This window comes from Pseudonaja textilis, chromosome 5, assembly GCF_049901715.1.
Source record: "Pseudonaja textilis isolate UNSWEBS1 chromosome 5, rPseTex1.2, whole genome shotgun sequence".
NCBI lineage: Eukaryota > Metazoa > Chordata > Lepidosauria > Squamata > Elapidae > Pseudonaja > Pseudonaja textilis.
Window position 1 is genome coordinate 38325246 of NC_141994.1, and position 24481 is coordinate 38349726.

Below are 24481 nucleotides of genomic sequence, written 5' to 3' on the forward strand. Positions count from 1 at the left end.
GGAGAAGAAAAAAATAAATATAAATGAAAAAAAAAAACAGTCCAGTTTCAAAATACAAGATCGTGTATAGAAAATCCAGCAATGAGGAAAAAAAAACATTACTTTGACATTCCTGTTTAAAATTGCCACTTAATCACTTCTGTCAAAACTTTTACAGATTCTTTCTTTTCCTTAGGGTGTCCTTTCAGATCTTAGAATAAAAAAAAGTTCTCACCAAACCAGCACACTCTCTCTTTCTGTTCTCTTCCATTTCAGAGCTGTCCCAACTTCAGCAGCTTTAATGGCTGGCTCTTTGCTGCTGGCAAGAAGAGCTTCTCCTGGATCTACCAGGGACTTTGCGGTATCCCTAGGATCAACAGGATACGCTCTTCACTTTCACCATCTCTTCGGGATGGTTTAGATCCGATAGGACCATCCAGGAGCAAAGATATTGGCAGCGATCTCAGACCTCCAAGATGGCATGCCTTATTGTGGCGATGCCAGCTCCGCCCTCAGTACTTCCCTTGATCTTGATTGTATCCCTCTGTTAATACAATTTAGGATTGCATTAGCTTTTTTGGCTGCTGCTGCACACTGCTGGATCATATTTAGCTGATTGTCCATGAAGACTCCAAGATCTCTCTTACAGTTACTGCTTTGAGCCTGGTTTCACCCAGTCTACTTTTGGTTTTTCTTGCCTATGTGTAGGACTTTACTTTTCTCGACATTGAATTTCATTTTGTTAGATATGGCCCAGTGTTCTAGTCTGTCAAGATCCATCTGGATTTTGAGCCTATCTTCTTGGGTGTTAGCTATTCCTGCCAGCTTTGTATCATCTGCAAATTTGGTAAGTTCCCCTTCTATTCCCTCATCTAAGTCGTTAATGAAGATATTGAAGAGTACTGGGCCTAAGATGGAATCTTGTGGCACCCCACTGCTTACTTCCCTCCATGTAGACTTAGACCCATTAAGGACTACTCGTTGAGTACAGTTTGCCAGCCAGTTGTGAGTTCATCTAGTGGTGGTGCTATCAATTCCACTTTTTTCTAGCTTACTAAGAAGTAGGTTGTGGTCTACTTTATCGAATGCCTTGCTGAAATCTAAATATATTATGTCTACAGTATTTTGCTGGTCTACTAATTTAGTCACTGTGTTGAAGAATGAAATAAGATTGGTTTGGCATGATCTGTTTTTAACAAACCCGTGCTGACTGCTAGTTATTACTTTACTTGTTTCTAGATGTTGGCAGATCTGTTGTTTTATTATCTTTTCCAGCATCTTCCTGGGTATTGATGTTAGGCTGATTGGTCTATAGTTTCCTGGGTCTGTTTTTTTTCCCTTTTTTGAAGATGGGAACCACATCAGCTCTTTTCCAGTCCTCTGGTAGTTCCCCAGTGCTCCAGGATTTTTGAAAGATATGGTGCAGTGGTTCTGAGATGACCTCTGCCAGCTCCTTAAAAACTCTGGGATGTAATTCATCAGTCCCCGGTGATTTGTTTTCATCAACATCAGACAGGTGTTCTCTTACTATTTTTTTTGCTTATTTTAACTTTAATTTCTGGTCTGTCTTTTACAGTTATGTTTTTGGTGGGTTGAGCTATAGTTTCTTTTTGCGTGAAGACAGATGCAAAGAATGAGTTAAGTAGTTCTGCTTTCTCTCTGTTGCCTGTTACTTCCTTCCCATCTTCTCTCTTTAGTGGATTGACTGTTTCCTTGATTTTTTTTCTTGTTATTTATATGTTGGAAGAAACTTGTTTTTATTATTTTTGTTTTTATTATTTTTGATTTTTGTTGCAAGTCTTTGTTTGTTCTAAGCCTCTGCTATCCTGACTTCGTCTTTGCAGATTTTGGCTATCTGCTGATATTCTGCCTTAGTTGTATGTCCTTCTTTCTATTTTTTGTACTTGTCCTTTTTTTCTTTCAATTAGCCAGAGAGATCTTTGTGCAGCCATGCTGGTTTCTTCTTGGATTTCTTGTTTTTCTTTCTCAGTGGTATTCTGCTGGTCTGTGCTTCTATGATCATACTTTTTAGAGTTTCCCAAGATTCTTGAGTTGTTTTCCCCTTTAGGATTTTCATCCATGGAATCTTTCCCAAGTTCTCTCTGAGTTTATTGAAATCAGCTCTTTTAAAATCCAAGAGTCTGGTGTCATTATGTTCTGTTGCTTGTGTTTTTGTTATATTGAATTCTAGTATGACATGGTCACTCTCACCCAAAGTTCCTGCATTTTCAACTCCCTCTATCATTTCTTCTCTTTTTGTTTCACCCTCTACCTTTTGGACAAGAAAGTTGTCAGCTAGGTTGGTTAGGAACTTATTTGATTTCTCACTTGGTGCAGAATTAGTTTTCCAATTGATATCAGGATAATTGAAGTCCCCCATTACCATTGTTGTATGTTTCCTGCATATGTTGGTTGCTTGGCTTGCAAAAAGGACATCTATATTTTCTGCTTGATTGGGTGGCCTATAATATACATCTATGGCCATGTCATTCTTTTTTTCTTTTATATTGACCCATATGCATTCTAGGAAATTTTCATCTTTGGTGTCATGCATTTTTGTAGCAATATAGTGGTCCTTTACATACAGTGCAACTCCACCTCCTCTTTTATGGGGTCTGTTTTGTTTTTTTTTTGAATAGTTTGTATCCTTCTACCAGTATGTTCCAGTCGTGGGCTTCATCCCATCAAGTTTCTGTTATTCCAACTATATCATATTTACCTTCATGTATTCATAGTTTGAGTTCACCCTGTTTGTTCCCCAGACTTTGTGCATTTGTACATAGGCACTTGAGATCTTTATGTCTGACACTGTGTTTACTGTCTACATAACCTTTGTTGTGCCTGTTTGCCCCTACTTTCTTGCCTCCTGTTTGAGTAGTGCACATGCTCTGGCACTCACTATTAAATGCTTGGTTTTGGTTGGCATCAAGATTGATAATCTTACCTGCACAAACATCTATTTTTGCATGCACTGGTGTCCTTATTAGTTTTAGGCTGCTGGGGACAGAAATATTCTGAATCCATTAATTCTCTGTCCCCGCTGTTCAGTTTAAATGTTTATCCAGGAAATCTGTGAATTTAATGCCAAGTAACTCAGTCCCTTTCTTTGATGGATGGAAACCATCTCTTTTGTACAGTTTTTCATTGGACCAGCTACAGATATCATGACTAATAAAACCAAAGCCTTCCCTTTTACACCACTCCTTTAGCCACACATTAAACTCTGCTACATGCTGCCCTTTCCCTTTTTGTTCCTTGTATACTGGTAGAACCACTGAAAAGATAAGCCTACAACCCATATTACTAAATTCATACCCCAAGCTCTGGAAGTCTTTCTGAACAGATAGTAAATCCTTCTGGGACAGATCATTTGTACCAAGATGTATAATAGCATCAACATCACAGTCCTTGCTGGCATTCTTGACTATCTTAAGAATACACTTCTTGTCTCTGCTGGCAGTAGCACCTGGTAGACACCTGACCTCTTTCAAAACCTTAGTATCCTTTCCTAAATTTACATCCCTTACACTTGAGTCCCCAACTAGAAGGTGGCTTCTCTTTTTGGATGTCTTGCTCTTCTTGTGTGACTAGTGCATAATACCCGATTCACATTTTTTCCTGTCCAAAGTAAGTTCTTCTTCTAGGACCATGATCCCCGGCCTACTTGAGTTATCATTACCACAACTACCTTGACCTGTCACTTTAGTGTCCCTATTAAGGTCAGCAAGGGCACTGTATCTGTTATGCTGGGACACAGCAAAAGCTTTGCATTTATGGTCCACAGCTCTCACCCTGCCAGATCCCACAGTTGTCCATACTGCCCTTTTCCTGTAGGATTATTGTGGTAGTGGGGGCTGGATTGGGCACCTAATTTATGCTTGGAGAGCACAGATTAGAGATTCTAGATAGGTAATCTGTCCATGTAGACTGGTAATTTTTTTACAAAGAGGACAGTATCCAAGTTTGAAAAGAGTACTATGAAAGACAGCTGTAAAACAAGTATTACACTGAACTAAGATGGTCATTTTGAAATAAAATAAAATCACAATCTCAAGCGCACTTACACTAAATGTCTTATTGGTATTCTTGGTTTATAGTTATATGATATGGCCACTATCTTTCTCCTTTCTACTCACCTTCTGCTTCCTTCACAAGCAGCCAGCAGCTCCTCCCACAACCTCTGGGAATTTGAAATGCAATGGAAGCAATTCAAACTGCCTCTCTCTTTTCTACTCATGCTCTGGTTCCTTCACAGGCAGCCAGCAGCTCCTCCCACAACCTCTGGGAATTTGAAATGCAATGGAAGCAATTCAAACTGCCTCTCTCTTTTCTAGTCACCCTCTGGTTCCTTCACAGGCAGACAGCAGCTCCTCCCACAACCTCTGGGAATTTGAAATGCAATAACATTTAACAGAATAACACTTAGAAGGGACGTTAGGGGGAACCCTATACCATTTCAGAGAAATAGCTGTCCAGTCTTTTAAAAATTTCCAGTGATTGATCACCCAGAACTTCTGGGGACAAGCAGGTCCACTGATTAATTGTTCTCACTGTCAGAAAGTTTCTCCTTAATTTTAGGTTGCTTCTCTCTTTGTTCAGTTTCCATCCATTGCTTCTTGTTCGCCTCCTGGTGCTTTGGAAAATACATTCCTCCCCCTTTCTTTGTGGCAGCTCCTTAAAAGCCTGTTGCCTATATCACACTGTTGAGTAAAACATGTGAGCCATTTCCTCCTTTCAGTGGTCCATGAAAGTACATCTATAGTATGCAGATAATAAAGTCAAAAAAGGTGAACAACATTTTTACAGAACTATAGATAAATTGAGGCTGGGTGACAAGGAATGGCTGGGAGGAGAGGGGCCAGGTGAGGCATCCCTTGATGTGAGTGACATTGAGTTGGCCATGCCCACCCAGTCACATGACCACCAAGCCACACCCATCAAATAAGCCACGCCCACAGAACCGGTAGTAAAAAAATTTGAATTCCACCACTGAACAAAGCTTGAAATAAAGAGAAAGATGTTTGTAGCATATTTCTGGAAAGACACATCTCCCTGTCAGCCTATTTGAACATACAATTGCTTTTGATGCATATACAAATCTGTAATTATGAGATTTTATTCTGGTATTCTAACTTTAAAATGGAAAAAATAGCTAATGTACACAAATATTGATTTGGAAAGAAACCTTGTCTCCGAAGAACTCTCTAGCCACTGTATATTTTTTGGAATTCAACCATACCTATGCAAACAGTGCCAGGACTAAATTACTGGGCACAAACTTAATAATATGCAGATGTACTTCGGTTGGAAACCTAGAGGTGGGCTCAAATGTTGCCAAAATCAAAAGAAATTTTTGTTTGTTCATATTTTAGTTGAATGGGGTAATGATAAATGATAAAGGTGATCCAAGCTTTCAGCTAACCTCAGTCGTATTGGTACATAGCAGCCTCATCTACAAACCATTTAAGGCTGACTGTGGACTAAAGCCAATCCAGCCTCAAAGCAAATGTAACTAAACTTCAGCTACTTCGGCTCAATTCGTGTTGAATTGTTTTAAAATATATTTGAAGGAGCAAAACATACTTGAAGGAGCTTTGTAGAGATGTAGAAAAATTAGAGATTAAATTATATCTTGCATATTTTATAATGTCCTCTCTGTTCCAATGAAGATGAATGCTTCAGGATTGATTATTCTACCACATAAAAGGAGGGTTTTATTTTTCCAATGTGAGAGCAAGAAAAAAAAAGCCCAAGACATGACAGGGACTTCTTTTAAATGGATATGCTATGGTTTAGCTCTAAATGGATAGCTATTTTAAAAAATAAAGCAATCACATTTCCTTTCCTTGAATTCTACTTTTTCCTATTGTAATTAGCACTATGCGTGCTGTAATTTAAGTGACTAGCTGATTTTTTTAAAAAAGATGCAAAATTACTATAACTATCTGAAAGGAAGATGAGCCTGAGATTAACTCCCTCTCCAAAAGGGAAGATCAAGCAGAAAAAGAAAACATCTACTTCCTTTTTTACATTTTTAGCATTTCTAAGATGACTCTGCAATCTTAATTTTTTGAAGACATAACCAGCTTTCTTTTTAGTTAAATGCAGGATGTAGTAAAGCTTGTCATGTTGATAACTGTTAAGGCTATGCAGATCTTTTATCTTGCTTTGATAAAGTTCAAGCGGAGCATCCTCTCAATATTCAGGGATACAAAATTTCATTTAATCATTATTAAAACTATCTAAGTTTATTGGAAGTAAAATCATCATTTTACTGTAGATGAACTCACTCTTAAGAAAAAGAGGAGATATAGTTTAAAATATGAATTAAACCAGGACTGTCTGTTTATATACATTCTCACCCTATCATCCATTGTAAAGAATATGAACTTCTGCAGAGGAAATAAAATTTAATTTCTTTATGTCATAATCTTACCAAATTAATTTTCTAGGAAATCCCAGTATATTATACCCTTACAGTTATACCCTAATGCAGTGGTCCCCAATGTTTGCATCTTGGCGGTGTGGCAGGAGGGAGAGGGGAATAGGGCCAGGTGAGCAGTAGGTTTGTGAGCACATGCATGCGCAGCTCAACTTACGCGAGCAGCAGACCAATGCATATGTGCTGGCCTGCCAGTTACATGTCCCAAATAGGTCACTGCAAATAGGCCATGGCCTATTCTCACAGGCCTTTATAACAGAAGTAACTGTAGTGAAACTTACTAATTTCATTACAATGGATCTATAATCAATAGTTTGGTTTTCATTGGAAAGTATGTGGCTTTAATTTAAGAAATTTATGTATAATTCAATGAAACATTTTCATTAGAGAATTTGAGAAAAATGATTCCTGATGAATAATACAAAACTGTGTTATAACCAGGTAATAATTTAAGAAATATTATTTTAATATAGAAAATTTCTGTTCATTGATTGCAATGCCACCAAATCAAGGAGATATAGCAATGTCATGTTGATTGTGTTGATATATTGCACAGATCACAAGGAGGGCTGAGAAGATATCTATAGACCCATCATATCCTGAATATAAACTGTTTCAAGTCCTCCCCTTAGGACAGTGCTACAGGGCATTGCATGCCAAAACAACTAGATACAGGGACAGGTTTTTTCCTCGCTCCATCAATCAGAACACCTAATTCTCACAGTGCTGTCTAATGTCTTTACTGTATTTACCCCTGTAGTATGGTTGCAGTAATATCACTTATCCTTATTATCTTTTTTACTCCCTGCTATTTTTATTTTTATTTTTATTATTATTATTATTATTATTATTATTATTATTATTATTATTATTATTATTATTGTTGTTGTTATTGTGGTGATGATGATGATGATGATGATGATGATGATGATGTTGATGTTGTTGTTGCTTGGCACGTACTGCACCTGAGACAAATTTCTCACACTTGGCAAATAAAGTATTCCATTCCATTATGTTCCATTCCATTCTGGAAGGGAGAAAGAACCAAGCCCTGAGACAGGCCACAAAGAAGAGGTTCTGGACTGGACCTTTCCTCTGTTATTAATACCAACTGGAATCAGCTCCAGAGAAAGCAGAACTAACAAAACACAGTGCCATCTCCTGGAGCTGGTCTGATAGAATAACATGATTGATGGCATTGAAAATTGCTGAGAGGTCAAGAAGAGCTACATTGGATGTCCTACCCCTATTCTGTTCCTGCCGGAAGTCATCCAAACATGTGATCAATGCTGTCTCCATTCCCTACGTTAAGCTGAATATTGTCTGAAAGGGGTCCAAACAATCCATTTCATCCAGAAATCTTTAAAGCTTCACATCACATTCCAAGTGATGACCAAAATCTCAGTCAAACCATGTGCCAGCGTCTGAGGGCATCACCAAATTTCCTGTAAAACTGGGTCTGTACAAAATAAAATATATAAATATGATGTTATTTCCATGACATATTAGTTTAAGAAAAGGAAAAGACTCTGGAAAATACATAAAATTAAATTATTTGCAATATTTTTTGTTTTTTAAAAAGCAATTTTTTAAAAGCAAAAGAACAATAGCAAAACAATATTTGAAATGATAAAGAATCAAGATGTGAAAACGTACTTGGATAGCTCTATTGGAAACACCAGTTATATTATAGGTGAGCCATTGTAACTCTGCCATATTTGTCAAGTTAAAATATGCTATTTACTTTATTATCTACTTCAGATACCCCTCACCAAAAAATCTTCATAGATATTTTCATTTTATAACTGCCTCCTTCTGACAATTGCTACTCAGCAAAACACTGTGTACTTTCTGTGGTTCCATCTTGCATTGTAAAATTTATTTCAATCATCTCCAAATCACAGTGGATAATTTATTTTGCTGGAATTCATTAACATTAATATCTTGCCTATGCTGGTATTGAAACATATTTCTGAACTTAACTGGAAAAGGAGATTTTAGAGTTCGCAGTAAATGAATTGACTGAAATTGAGGGATAATTCTCAAGGGTAATTCTCAAAGAAGAACATGGAGTAAAAAATGTAATTGAACAAACTGATAACTATACAAAAACTAACATTGTACCCAACTCAATAGTAGATGTAGCACTGCAAAGTCCCAGACCAGCTTAACTTATGTAGAGCTGATGATTCATATGTTTTCAGGGCATGTTTTGGAATTGCTGGTGTGACAGGGAGATTTACATGTAAACGAAAAGAATCCAGGTTTCCTCTTTTCATCTAGTTATACATTAGAGCTGATTCTGCTTAAATTCAGCGAAACTGAATATTTTTGTTTCTATGTTTTCTAATTTCTTCATTGGTTCTACGTATTCTGATTTTTTCTAACCAGATGCTGCAAACAGGTCGTATTACTTATTTCCAAATTAGTTCTTTGTTGGCTTTTATGACTGTCTTTTACTTGATTAAATTAATTGTATTAAGTTACCTCCTTTTCTGTTCTCAGCTTTCCCTAACAGTAGTTTCTTCTCTTCACCCTGGTTTCCAGCATCTCTAACCTGGTGTTATTTGCAAATCTAATTGGTGTTTTGTTTTGTCTCTTCAAATAAGCAACAGAGATGCTAGATTAGTTTGGATTTTACATCCTGTTAGGAATGTGAGTCACCTAACAGCTATTTGGGATGGAAATATATAAACCAGGATAGACGTTTTAGTACTGTCTCTTTAAGAAAATCCTAAAAGTGTAATTGGGTGTGGTTTCTCAAACAGCCATATGATGGAGCCAGAAACCTGGGTTGTCTTTGTCTTAGTCTCAGAAGAGTGTGTCTCAGTGAGTCTCTGTTTTCCTTCTATTGGAGAGTTTTGCTGTTCCTCCATTTTTCCTAATTGACTGATATTCATGGATTTGATGTAAATCTGTTACTGAACTGTTTTTGACACTGGACTTTGTTATTGGATTATCCCTGGACTGAAAACTGACTGATCTTACCTGTGAATGACTATGGACTGCTTGTTTTGAACTTTGCTTAAAACTTTCTGGAAGTAAAAACCTACATTTACTGTACAGTGTTTCTGGGTGCTGTGTGTGTATTATTCAAACACTACTCTCAATACGTCTCCCTGTACGCGCTCATTCTCCTAATAGGGAATTACCTCAATACATCCTTTTGGGTTTCCCCCCTCCAAAACCATTGCACAATATTTCTGGATTATTATTCTATGAATACAACTTATTAGCTAAACATAAACTTTTTGCTTTGCCTCAGAATAATTACATGTAAGCTAATAATCAAGAAGAAATAATTCCTCAATTTAAAATATAAACTAAAATAATTTATTGTTAATTAATGAAATAACAGTTATATTGACTTGAAGGTAATCTTTGAAAGTTAACAATTGCTTCTTCTGAAGAAAGCAAAACAATGGTTTAGAGACATTAACAATTATGTAAGTAATATTTATTTCAGTTGGGTTATTGGATTAAGGAAATAAGAGACCAGATTAAACATGCATATCTATTATTTCATCTATTATTAACATATAACTAACTGGAAGTATAGCCTTTCTTGAAAATATTGTACCCCATGACAAAATGAATGGGTCATCTGATAGCTATTTATATTTTAAAGCAAACATACATGTCTAATTCAAATTTCTGCTTATGATGAATGAAGTTAAATTAAATGTTATATGTTTTGCAAATGTTGCTATATATCTTAATATAGTATTACACATATATTACATGTTTAAAACATATATAATAAAATTATTATCTCTATCATCTTTTGGATGCTGCTCAGATTCATTTCATGGAAATGGCATGGAAAACATTTGCAATAAATATTTTTGTGGGTGTTATTAAATCTTTAAGTTTTCTCTTACTAGGAAGCTCTTCTGAACTCATGTGCATGCATGTCTACTTCCTGTGATGTGGTCTTAATATAAGTTAAAGGGTTTTAAAGAACAGTTGATTTATTTTGCTTAGTGAACAATAAGGATCTTATGTAGGGTAAAGATAAATCTGGAATTTAATATCCCAATTCAAATCAAAGTCATTAACCTTTACTTGATTAAACTCTGGACTAATCACAGCTTTTAAGCTCTCTTTTTATGAAATTATCATAACGCACAGTTTCTAATTACAGACTGTACATAATGAATGTAATACAGCAAGAATGGTACATAGTAGTTTCTTGCTCTTCTATTTAAAAATATATTTTTACATAGGGAGAAAATAATTGGATGAGATTGAATAAAAATATCAATTTGTATTATGTTGCATTATGTTTGAATTTTATTTTTATAAGCATTGAAATGAAGACACAAGTGAATTTTATGTAATTAACAGATTATAAATTTCAGTCTACCTTCTTTATCCCAGACTGTGATGTAATATTTCCTAGTTCACTGAGCAAATAGCACGATTTAAAAATATATAAAGTTATTCCACTAGATGGAGCTAGATCTCTGAAAGTGATTTATTTTTTCTTCTTGGTAGTCAGCAACTTACTGGAAAAATGAAACTTGCCAGCAGTATTTTTTTTTTTCATTTAATATAAATTTTATTTGGGTTTTCACAAAAAATAATACAAATAAAACATCTTTTTTTGAGAATAGCATGATTCTGGGTTATCACTTCTTCATACAGACACAAACTCAATTTCATATTCATCTTTGTGTTCTATTCCATATCTTATTATTATTTTTACATTTTCTCTATAATTTTTCCCCTCCCTTGGTTTTCTCAACTTTATTTTTAATTATCTCATATCTAAATTCAATTATATATCTTTTTCTAAGTTTCAATGTCTTTCCAATCATTATATTTATACTTTTGTCTGACCTGTTTCAATTTCATATTATCTTTTTTCATTAAACAAATTTTCCCCTGTAGTAACTAATTGGAGTATGACACCCTTATATCTTTTATCCATTCAACTCTTACTTAAACTTATGCCTTAAAAATTATAACATTCAATATAGTACATAACTTCCAATCAAATTCTGCTTGGTACATTCTTAAAATACACACTATGTTCTTTATATATATATATAGTGTGTATTTTAAGAATGTATCAAGCAGAATATATATATATCAAGTTTTCGCGGATATCTATATTTATGGTATTCAGCTTTGTTCAGGTATTTTCCCATGTCATTATAGTTGTGCTTGTAGCGACGTTTCGGCAGAATCTCATCTGCCATCATCAGGCTTGTGTTCATCTGTGAGTCAGGCTGTGAAAAATGGCTGTGAAAGCCTGACTCACAGTGCTTTTAAAGTTGTAGCAACGTTTCGGCAGAATCTCATCTGCCATCATCAGGCTTCTGTATTGTGTTATACTATTGATATATATCAATAGTAAATAAAACACTCATTCCATTCCAATTTCATTCTATCATTAATATTAGTTACAATCTTAACATCTTTAACATTTATTTTCAATTGATTATCATACTTCCTTGTGAACACTTATAAACTTTCCATAATTCTTTTTTTTTTCATATTTCTCTTCACTTATATTTTTATAAATCATTAATATTAAAATGTTCCCATCCTTTCCCAATTTCATTCTCTCATTCACTTTATTTCATTTATTTATTGGAAGTTGAAGTCCACAAGTCATAAAGTCTCCAAGTTTGAGGACCCCTGATTTAAGAGCTGACCAGCTGTTGTAAGGCTGCTGTAAATGCTAATGCAATGAGAAGGAGTCAGCAGGGTATTGCCACTTTAAGACTGAGGATGGGTCAGCAGGGAATTACCACTTTAAGAAGCTGTCTATATAAGAGCGGCATGAAAGGGCATCTCTCTCTCTTCATATTGTATCTCCATTGTAGTACTCCATGCGGAGTAATGAAGATTGATTACTTACCAGGTATTTGCCTACCACATATATTTATGTATACAGCAGTCTTGTATATAAACCACTGTTAAAAAACAAAGCCTCTGTGTACTGTGTTGTGCTCCTGGATTGTCTCACAATAGTAGTCACACTCTGACATTACTTCTCATTTTTGTCATTTGAAGATCATACTCTCAGCTTGCTTCCACCAGCTAAACTTTCAACAACTCCTGAAAGGTTTACTCTTATAAGAATTCCTAAGGCTTGTTCTCATCAATTCTCAGCTCTCTTATGTTCTTTACACCTCTGTTTTACCATATATCAGTAATGCCTGCCACTTTCTTGACACTTTATTTCTGTTGCTATAACCTTTTAATTTCTTTTGGATTTATTTGCATTCATTTTATGCTTCAGATTTACTTTGGATATTTTCACATTTTCATATTTCCCACTTTATCAGTTCCATTCTAGTCTCTATCACTTTCTAAAGAAGTCATTTCAATGCAAGTGTATTATTATTAGATTTTGCATTTTTATCCACCTATTGAGTCCTTCCCACAGACCTGAATTAGAGTGATGTCATTGTTTGGTGGTGTTAAGTGTATTGCTGCAAGATATAACAAAACTTTGTGACTAACCATGGACTGCAACCAGGATCTCCCAAATCTACCCAGCCACTTAATCATTATATCACTGTCACACCATTATCTCCTCTCTACACCAGAAAGTGATCACTATGGCTTCTAAAGATGATTTGTCTACACTTGTTCCTCTGTTTGATGAATTTTGCAGGTGAATGTTTTATTAAAACAAATGGATTGACTCCTTAAAGCAGCATTTTTTTCTTTCAGGAACATACATTGTAATGACCAGTAGAACTATGTTGTGCCCTTACTGTTTCTCTGAATCATTTATGAAGCAAGGACAGCCTTACTTTCCTGAAAGTTTATTTTAAAGAATACCTAGGGGACCCTTGTGAGATTCAGGGCACTCTTGTAATGGAAGTTAGCTTTCTCAACAGCATGCCAATTTCTTCTCTTTTTAATCATAATTTTAAAAGTAGCTTGAAAAAGTCTAATTGGGTGGGACTGACAAGGGAGTTTTCAGAAGCAAATGGTGCCTAGAATACTTTAAACTGCTTCATTGTAAAGTTAAGAAAGCCAACAAAGAATAGTGTACATATTTATCAAAAGCCATACACTTTTAATTTTAACTGACTTGTAACTAACTGGTAATTCTGTCATGGACAATCTGTTACCATATATTTATAAATTTTGCTTCCATCTTTTTCCTTGATGGCTTTGTAAATGAGTTTACATTTGTTTAAATGTTACATAGCCTCAATAAAATGGCCTCAGTAATGAGAGTTATTTTCCTGCATATAATAAACTTTTAACTGGCCTTTAATAGTGTAGAAACCATGTGATAATATTTACTTAACTTCCCCTTTCTGGGCAATCGTTATTTTACAGCATTATGTTCTAAGAAAATAAGCATTTAGCAAATATAGAAGTCCTATTTTAAGTAACATTTGAGAATGTTTACTTGAACTAACTCAGGTGGCAATAGAATGATAAGATTAAGTCATTTACCGGATTACTTATTCAACTGAGCTGACATATGGATGTACAGTGATATGGTACTTTACGTGGAAACTAACAAGACTGAATTTAGTTTGATTATTTCCTATAGGACAGCTTGTCTTTGACTTGTGAAGTCTTTCTGATGCCATTAAAAACTGCTGCTTTCTTGTATATTTATTTATGTTTAGCTTTTATTTTTATGGAAAGGATTTTTATAAAGCCAAGCACAAATAAATATATAAGAAAAGAGAAAAAAGTACTGAGAACAAAATCAGAAAGATATAAAGATAAAAGTGATAAGAGAGAGTGAGAAAGAAACAGACAGAGAGGCAGAGATTTAAAGAAACAATTTCTGGTCTTCTATGCAATAGATGCAAAAAACAATACTGTTTTCCTCCTCCAAAATTATAACATATTTCCCTTCTTCTCATGAAGACCCTTTTTTAATCAGTAAATCTGTAAATCAGTAGTTCGTTTTTATCCATTTTCAGCCAAAAGCTCACAAAGGGTTTCCACTGTCTTTTCTAAAAGTAGTTGTACTTTTAGAACCCTAATCAAACAAGTCAATTTAGTCAGTTTTTCAGGCCTGCCACCTTCACAATTCTCTGGGTATCTCTGTATTTTTCCATACGTAACCTCACTGCAGTTACCCTATATAAAACCAAACATCCCTGAGTCTTTTCTACTGGCTGTCCATAAGTCCTAGTAAAAAATTTTTTTTCACTTTTCACAAGTATACTATGCATGGTAAAGTGTCCCTTCATACTTTTCACATTTCCAACAACAATAAGGGACAGCTTTATACGTCTTAGACAATCGCTCTGATGACATATACCAATCGTACATCATTTTATGAAAAAGTATCTCTTAAATCAGGGATCCGCAATCACCGATCCCTGTACCAGCACTGGTCCATGGCATAACCCTAACCCTTGCCAAACCTATGGTCACTAGCCACAGTCATTCCCATCTTCAAAAAGGGAGATCCCAGCCTAGTTGAAAATTACAGATCAATCTCTTTATGCTGCGTTACCTGTAAAGTCATCGAATCAATTATTAACCAATCCATTATCCTCCACTTAGAGACAAGCAACCTACTCTCTAATAAACAATTTGGTTTCAGAAAAAGACTATCCTGTAATCTGCAACTCTTACACTGCAAAAACATATGGACTACACAACTCAATCAGGGCAAAGCAATAGACGCAATTTGCATTGACTTCTGTAAAGCCTTTGATTCAGCGGTACATGATAAACTACTCCTAAAACTAAAATCTTATGATATCTCTGGACAACTGCATAACTGGATAGAAGCATTCCTGTCAAACAGACAACAAATGGTCAAAATTGGGAATGTCTGATCAAATCCTGTACCTGTCAATAGTGGTGTCTCCCAAGGCAGTGTTCTAGGACCAACTCTTTTCATACTCTACATAAATGACCTCTGTGATTATATTAAGAGCAACTGCGTTCTTTTCGCTGATGATGTAAAGCTATTCAACACCACAGACAATACTGCTACCCTTCAAAAAGACCTCGACTATGTATCAGAATGGTCAAACAAATGGCAACTTCAAATCTCAACAAATAAATGCTTTGTCTTACATATTGGCAAAAAAAAACCAACCCAGAAAATAAAATACAAGCTGAATAGTCAAGACCTTGTTGATGATCCAAACTCTGTCAAGGTCCTTGGAGTGCTCATCTCTAATGATCTAAGTCAGGCTTGTCCAACCCGCAGCCCACGGGCTGCATGCGGCCCAGGTTGCCTCGTAATGCGGCCCAGTGCCCACCCCAACCTTCGTGGCAGAGCCAGCGAGGAGGAGGAGGAGAGGCAGGAGTGAGGCAGGGTGAGGCGAGTGCCAGGCCAAGCACCAAGAGAAAAGGCGGGCGTCGTCAGATCGCCACCTCCTGCTGTTGCCGCCGCCGCCGCTGCCCCCGCCGCTGCCCCCGCCACTGCCACTTCCCCCGCCGGCGCCGCCACGTCTTCCCCTGCCACCGCTTCTGCTTCTGCCCGCTGCCGCTTCTGCCCCCGACACCGCCGCCGCTTCTGCCCCTGCCGCCACTTCTGCCCCCACTGCTTCTTCCCCCACCACCGCTGCTGCTTCTGCCCCACCGTCGCTGCCGCTGCTGCCCCCGCCGCTGCCGCTTCTTCTTCCCCCACCGCCGCTTCTGCCCCTGCTGCTGCTTCTGCCCCTGCCACCGCAGCTTCTTCCCCGCCACGCTGCTGCTTCTGCCCCCGCCGCCACTGCCCTCGCGGCGGGGGCAGAAGCGGCGGCGGCGGGGGCAGAAGCGGTGGTGGGGGCAGAAGCAGCAGTGGTGGCGGGGGAAGAAGCGGCAGCGGTGGCAGGGGAAGGCTTCTGCCCCCGCCGCCGCTGCTGCTTCTGCCTTCCAGTCCTGCCTGATCCAGCCGGGCCATTTGCAGGAGGAGAGGTAGGCGTGAGGCGGGCGAGCTTTCCCCCCCTCTACTCCCCCCCCGCAAAATTTGGCCAGAAAATAAACTGTGATAAAAAAACTGTGATAAAAAAACTGTGATAAATAATTTTAATAAATAATAAATAATAAAAACATCTCACTAACTTCATTTCCAAATAAATTTAATATGTTAACTATGTTTTCTATGGTTTTTTGGGATGATCAGGTATCATTACTGTTATTTTATTTTATGTGCGGCCCAAACCAAATTTTCATCTTCTAATGTGGCCCAGGGAAGGTTGGACACCCCTGATCTAAGTGTTAGAGTCCACTGTAACTACACAGCCAAAAAGGCTGTGTTGTTAACTTAATCCTGCATAGTTTTTTCTCTGATAATATCACACTACTAACTAGAGCATATAAAATATTTGCTAGACTAATACTTGAATACAACTCATCAATCTAGAACACGCATTACGTATCTGATATTAAAACAGTTGAGAAAATCCAGAAATATTTCACAAAAAGAGTTCTCCACTCCTCTACTCATTGCAGAATACCTTATGCCACCAGACTTGAAATTCTAGACCTAGAAAACCAAGAACTATGCCGCCTTCCGTTTGATCTAAGTATAGTATATAAAATCATACATTGCAATGTCCTACCTGTCAATGAATACTTCAGCTTCAACCATAACAATACAAGAGCACACAATAGATACAAATTCAAGGTAAACCGCACCAAACTTGATTGAAGGAAATACGACTTCAGCAACAGAGTGGTCAATGTCTGGAATACTCTACCTGACTCTGTGGTTTCTTTCCCAAACCCCAAAAACTTTAACTTTAAACTGTCTACTATTGACCTCAACCCTTTCCTAAGAGGTCTGTCGGGGGCGTGCATAAGCACACCAACGTGCCTACCATTCCTGTCCTATTGTTTCTTTTTTTCTTATATGTATCCATTTCATGTATTCATAACCATGTTTATACTTATACCTGTTAGCTAATAATCACTTGACAAAATAAAATAAATAAATAAAAAGAAATGCCAGAAACTAGTCTGCGCAAGCAAGTGAAGCCCCATCCATGGGTTGCAAGAAGCATGTGAAAGCATGATCCCTCCAGTCCATGGAAAAACCTCTCTCAATGAAAACGGTCTCTGGTGCCCAAAAGGTCACTGTCTTAAATTATAAGACAATTAAACTTATAAGGATTTAACTTAAAAAGGATTGTGAATTTCAGTCCTTTTAAGACCTTTCTTTCCCATTGATCATCTATATATTTAAATCAAAATTCTTAGCCTATTTTAACTTGTTCAAATATCAACAATAATGTATTTATTTCAGCAATTGCATGTTTATCATTTGTATTATATGGTCATCATCATTTTCTTTCCATATATATATATATATATATAAAACTTTGCCCTTAGTTGTGCTTGTGAAAACCATTTAAAATATATTTTTAGATGTTAAATAAACCAGCTAGATTTTTTTTTGATAATACAAAAATATGATATTATTCATTACCCTGAAATCAAGCAACATTTTTGGGGAAGGTAGTTATGAAGGGCAATCACATTATCACAGGGCACTTAGCAACTAGTCATAAATAAGAACAGATGGCCAAATGCCCAGATTCAATCACAGCCATAACCACCAAACCATTCATAACTTTGAACAATTGTTGAACAAATAGTTATAAGTCAAGGCACATCTGTACTCTGTTGCCCTTTTAGTTGTTTTTAAAATAGGGCAGAATAATAAAGTAGGCAATGTTGGGATTTTGTCAAATTACCTAGCTGGCATTTCCTACAAACTGTGTTTAACAGCTTTTCAGAGAGAAAGAGTGAGAGACAGAGATCATTCTCCCCCATTCACATCTAAGGTGAGGATATTTATCCCACACTGTGGGACGATGATGAAGATGATGATGAACAACAGATGTTCCTTATCCCACTGCAACAATATATCTGATCTGAATTCAATAAAATCATTAATTCTATTGTATTAGGAAGCATAGAAAAAGTATACAATTTTTAGGATACATACTTCTATAAGTACACTTTTTTATACATGTGCATCTAGAGAAAAAAAATACCCATATTTTTTCTAATGTCCCAAGCAAAACTGATAAGGCATATTATATTTTATATTAAGATATTTCATTCTGATTTTGTAACATCTAAGGCCTTTTTACTTTCCTCTTTAGTTATATTTGTTACAGTTTTCTATATGCTCTTTGAAATAATAAAATCTGACAGAAAATCTATTAATATCATTAAATATCTTATAGAAATGAAGAAAAAAAGCATCAATTGTCCTGTCCAAAGATCTGAATACAGAGTCACCAGTAGGGTGGAAGTCATTCAGATTTGGGGGGGGGGGGGGGAGGGAGGAAGAGACGTAATTCCAGAATATTAATCTAGAATATCTTTCACTAGTATTTTCTAAGTATTGCTATGGTTGTTCAATTCCTCTTGTTCAAATCTGAATTAATAGAATGTTTTTTTTCCATGTTGTTCTTTCTCTATTTCTTAGATTTTATTCTTAATTTGTTACTGTACTGAACCCAGCTTCTTCAGATGGAACTTGAAAAAGTTTGAAACTCTGGAAAGCTACTGCAGGCAGTATAAACATACCAAAGAATGTGGACTAATGGTCTGCCTTGTATAAAACAATTACTATGTATTTCTTATTGCTATAACTCACCAATACAATACAAATCTATTTATGTGCACTGCTGTACCATCTTTGCTTGCAGGTGATAACTGCTGCTCATTCAAATGCACTCTAAAAAGCAGAAGGAGCGTTGGTCTCACCTGAACGCTTCTTCTTGGTGAGCCGAAGGGAGAATCCAGGATGGGTAGTCTCTAGTCTCCTAGCTCTGCAGACCGAGTTGATAAACTGAGGACACCCCCCCCGATAATGGTCCCCAGTTCTGAATGACATCGAAGTGAATTCAGCTGCTCCTCGTCCTCAAATAGCTCAGTTGATACTGCAAAAAAGGGACATTTCCTCCCTATTCCAACCTGACAGAATACAGGGTGGGACTGGATTCTCCCTTCGCCTCCCCGAGAAGAAGTGTTCAGGTAGGACCAACACCCCTTCTCCACTGAGCTGAAGGGAGAATCCAGGATGGGACATACCAAAGCTGGCTGATGGCTGTCCTATGGGTGGGATCTGGATTGGTCAGAGGTCCACACCTCTACATGCACACCCTACAGGACTTGTCTTCCAAAAGACATCTCCGCTGAGGCAAAGGAGTCAATTTTGTAATGTCTTATGAATGGGGTCACCGATGACCAGATCGCAGCTCTACAAATGTCCAGAATCAATGCCTGCATTGCCCAGGCTGTGGTGGTAGGTGCACTTCTGGTTGTGTGTGCTGTGATTCTCCTGGGTACAGGAAGGCTCTGTAACTCATAGGCCTTAGCGACCTACTGTGGAAGGTGTCACCCCACAACCCAAAGTTGACAACTGAAAGGAAACAAACAGGGCTTCCATCCACCTAAGAGAAGAAGTTCTTTTAAAGTAAATACGGAGGGCCCTCCTAACATCCAAGATGTGCCACTTTCTCTCAGTGCATGGGTAGGCTCAGGATAGAAGTTAGGCAAAATCAACTCCTGTGAATGATGCAATAACGAATTCACCTTGGACAGAAAAGTAGGGTCCAACCACAGAACCACCCTGTCTGCATGGAATACGCACAGATCTTTCCTGATGGATAAGGCCGCCAACTCCAAAATACACCTGGCCAAAGTAATGGCCATCAAGAATGACACCTTGCATGTGAGAAGGTGAAGACAGACTTTACACAAGGGTTAAAATGGGGGAGAAGTCAGTACATGCAGGACCTTAGGAAAATCTCAGGTGGGGTAGCAGTGGACCACCGGTGACCTCAAATTCATGGCTCCCCTAAGGAAGGCTTTCACCCTAGGGTGTTGGGCCAGAGTAGTAGAGCCCTTGACCGAAATCACTGAGGCCAAGGCAGCCACCTGTCTCTTCAAGGTATTGGGGGAGAGACCTCTATCCAACCCATCCTGCAGGAACTCTAATACCTTTGCAACAGAAACAACAGTGGGTTCCAATTGGTGACTAGCGCACCAACTGCAGAAAATGTTCCACGTTGCGTTATATATCCTGGTTGTGGAGGGTCTTCTGCCCACCTGGATGGCCTGAATGACCTTTGTGGAAACTTCTCCCATTTCAGGATCCCCTGCTCAAGTGCCAGACGGTCGATCGAAACCAGGCTGGATCTGGGTGCTCGATTGGGCCCTGGCTGAGGGAGATTATTGTGCAGGGGAATTCTCCAGGGTCTGGTGACTGACAGGCCACCAGGTCAGCAAACCAAGGACACCTGGGCCAGTAAGGGGCTACCAACAGAACTTCCGCCCTTTCTATCAGTACTTTCCTGATTGCACCCGGAATTAGGGGAAGGGGGGGAAAGGGATACAATAGTCCCTGTGGCCACCTGCACCAGAGAGCATTGACCCCTTCTGCTCCCCGGGCAGGGAATCAAGCAAAGAACCTTGGGAGCTGTGTGTTCTCTGGAGATGCAAAAAGATCCAGAATCGGGTGGCCGAAGCATTCCTTCATCTCCTGGAACAGGCTGGAATGCAGTCACCATTCTGACTGGTCAACCCTGGCCCTACTCAAGCAGTCTGTCTGCATGTTGGACACTCCTGAGATATGTTCTGCTCAAAGGGACAACAGGTTTCTCTCCACCCACCTGCACAATTGAGTTGCCTCCTGCATTAGAGATCTGGAGCGAGTGCCCCCCTGCCAGTTTATGTGGGCCTTGGTAGCCACATTTTCCATGAGGAGAAGAACATGTCTCCCCATCACCTCCTGCCTTAGATCCTTGAGCACTAAGCAGGCAGCCCTGAGCTCTAGCCAATTTATGTTGTGGGTGAGCTCCTCTCATGCCCACCTCTCCTGGGTGACCTGGACTCCCAAGTGGGCTCCCCAACCATAGAGACTGGCATAGGTGGTGATGGTAATCCTCTGGGGTTCCCTGTACAAGCATCCCTGATGTATGGCTGGGGCCTCCCATCAATAGAGGGAATGAAGAACTGGCAAGGGGACTCGAACCCTCCTTGGGGAGTCACCCCTGTTGCCCTCTGGTAAGGGAGCAGGAACCACTGAAGGGTTCGGGTGTGGAAGAGGGCCCATGGGACAATCCCAATGCACTATATCATTTGCCGAGAAGTTGAGACAGCAAGATGATAGGTGCCTCTCTGGAAGACAGGATCAGTGATGTGACTTCCCTGATACTGTCTCGACGCTCCTGTGAGAGAAAAATCTGTCCAGCCAAGGTGTCTATGATACTCCCCAAATGCAAGAGCTGAGTCAATGGTACTAGGTGGCATTTGTCCAGGTTTATCGAGAGCCCATGCTCTCGAAGAATCCTGATTGTTGACATCAGATCCTCCTCCACCTGGGATCTGGAAGAGGATGCTATCATGATGTCATCCAAATAGCAGTGGATCCCTATGGGTAAGGCTCTCAGGTGTGCCGCTACCACTGCCAAGAGCTTGGTAAAAGTCCGAGGGGCTGATGACAGGCCGAATTGGAGAGCCCTGTATTGAAAATGGTGGCTCCCATAGCAAAACCTCAGGAACTGATGGTGGTTGGGATGTATGGGCACATGGAGGTAGGTCTCCATCAAGTCTACCGAGGCCAAAAAATCTCCCTCCCGCAGTCCCTCTAGAATGGAGTGGAGGGAGTGCATCTTGAACCTTCAGTAGATTAGATGTCTGTTGAGCCCTTTCAGGTTGAGGATTGCTCACAACCCCCCCCCCCAAGGCCTTTGGAATTACAAACAACATTGAATAGAAACCCTGTCTCTCCTGGTCTACCAGAACTGGCTGGATGGCCCAAATGTCCAGCAGATGATGGCTCGCCGATTCCATGAGATCGTTCTTTGAGGGGTCCCTGGAGATGGGGCAAAACACAAAGGCTCTTGGGGGGGGGGAGAGAAACTCTAGAGAGAGACCCAACCATAAGGTTGACAGGATCCAAGCATCCATTGTGGTCTGTTCCCACCTCTGCTAGAACAGTCCCAGATGGCTCCCTATGGGAGATGAGGCTTGGGCATCACTTGTTGCGCCTGAAGGGTCTGTTGGAACCCCTAAAGGACCTTCTGCCCTCTTGCCTCTGATGTCCTATGGTGGCAAAGGCCTGTCTATCAGCCTGAGTTGAGGATCTTTAGAAGAAGGGCCTACTTTGGCAGGGAAAGCCTGCCCCAGCTTCCCCCTGTTTAAAGGAGGGATTCCTGTAGTAGGGATGAGACCTGTAATCAAAGCGCCTCCCCTGGGAGGGCAGGATCTTTCACTTGTCCCTGGTTTCCATCAAAAAGGGATCCAGGGCTTCCCCAAAAAGCCTCTCTCCCTTAAAGGGAGCTTCCATTTAGTTCTGATGTCCATCTGCCAATTTCTTAGCCAGAGAAGCCTGTGTGCTGTTATGGAAGAGGCCGTGGCTCTGGAAGAAAATTTGGCTGATATGAGGGTGGCATCAGCAGTCAATTGAGCTGCAGCTATAATCTTATTCAGGTCCTGATGCATCCTGAGATCCTCAGGTGGGATTCTGCCCTGTAGTTGCCTCAGCCACCGCAAAGAGGCCCGAGTAAGAAAAGATGCAGTCGTCGATGCTCTGATGGCCCAGGAGTTGGCTTGATGAGCTCTCCGGAGCTCCATCTCCTCCTTCCAGTCCTCTGCCTTTAAAACATCCTCCGCATCAGGTGGGATGACAGGTGTGGAAGCTAGGGCTACCACTGGGCCATCTACCTTTGGCACTTCCATAATGTCCAAAAGGTCTTTGTCCACATTAAATAAGGTAGACTCAGACCCACTGGGGTGAGTGTACATCCCAGGGGACTCCCACTGCTTTTTGATCAGGTTCAGAAACATCTAGGGCACAGGTGCAGTGTCCACCACAGATGCTTTCTCAGTGAACAGGAAATCCTCCTGATCCTCTCCCTCTGTGGGAAGGTCCTTAGTGACTGTGTCCTTTTTGAGATGAGCCGTGCTCTTGGTCTTAACCAGCAGAGTCTTGAAAAGAGCCAGCTGGAAAAGGCCCTTAAAGGAGGGGAGACCTGCTACCTCCAACTCCTCATCCAAAAAATCCCTTTCTGAAGGAAGTCCCTCTCAGAGCCATAAAATTGGCTGCTTTCAGAAGGGAGGCCGAGCACTCTCTGAAGTGGATCAGCTGTTCTGCAGAAGCCTGCCCCTGCCCCTGCAGGACTCCTCTGTTAGTATCCAAATAAAACAGCTGGTGCAGCTGGATGACCTCTGCCTGCAATTCCTGTCTTATTGTTTGGGAGATCCAGGCTCTCATGAAGGATGGCATTTCTTGCATCTGAGTCTTCTCAGGCCGTAAGCCAGCTGCTGTATGTGTAAAGGTGGCTGCAGGCACAGGTCTGGCTCTGCTGGAGACTTGGTCTGCAGGTGCCATCATCAAGATCCCCTGGCTCAGAAAAATTGTAAGAGGTCTCAGCCCTGATTTGGACATTTCCCTGCAAATCCTGAGTACTTGAGCCCCCAGGAGACCAGGCAGTCATTGACTGCCTATCTGCCAGTTGGTCTGGCTGCCTGTCATTTTGAGGAGGCAAAGTTTTAGAGGTGGCTCTGTTTTCAGCCATCCTGGAAACTCTCACTGCCCTGTCAAACTGTTTGTCTTTGACTTTTTGTCTACACTTGGCCTGTCTATCCTCAGCCCTAGAGGGCGCCTAAGTGGTGAGCTCAGCCCAGCTCCGCAGTTCAAAAGCTGAATCAGGGAAAAAAAAGTTAAAAAATGGCAGGTCAGAGGCTTGCAAGCCTGGCTCTGGCTGCACCACAATTATCAGGCAGACTCAAGCATCTTGCATCTGCCACGGTGCTCTGGGGACTGGATGGGGGGGGTCAGGATTTAATCTCGATGACCAGAAACCCCCCCTCAAGGGACAATCCTGGAGACGAACTGCAAGATTGTCCCCAAACAAAATAAATGGCTGCTGCTGCCGAAAAGGGACAGAAGTGCTTAGCGGCAGCTGAGGCTCGTCCTAGGCAAGGGAACGTGGATCAGGAGAAGGCGAGTTAAATAAAACGCCAACTCCCACCCCCAGCCCGGGCCACACAGGCTCTCAGGATCACTCCACCCATTTTTTGGCACAAAACAGAAAAAAACCAGTCCACCAGCAAAGAAAGTCAAAAAAATTAAAATAATAAGCAAAAAAACGCAAA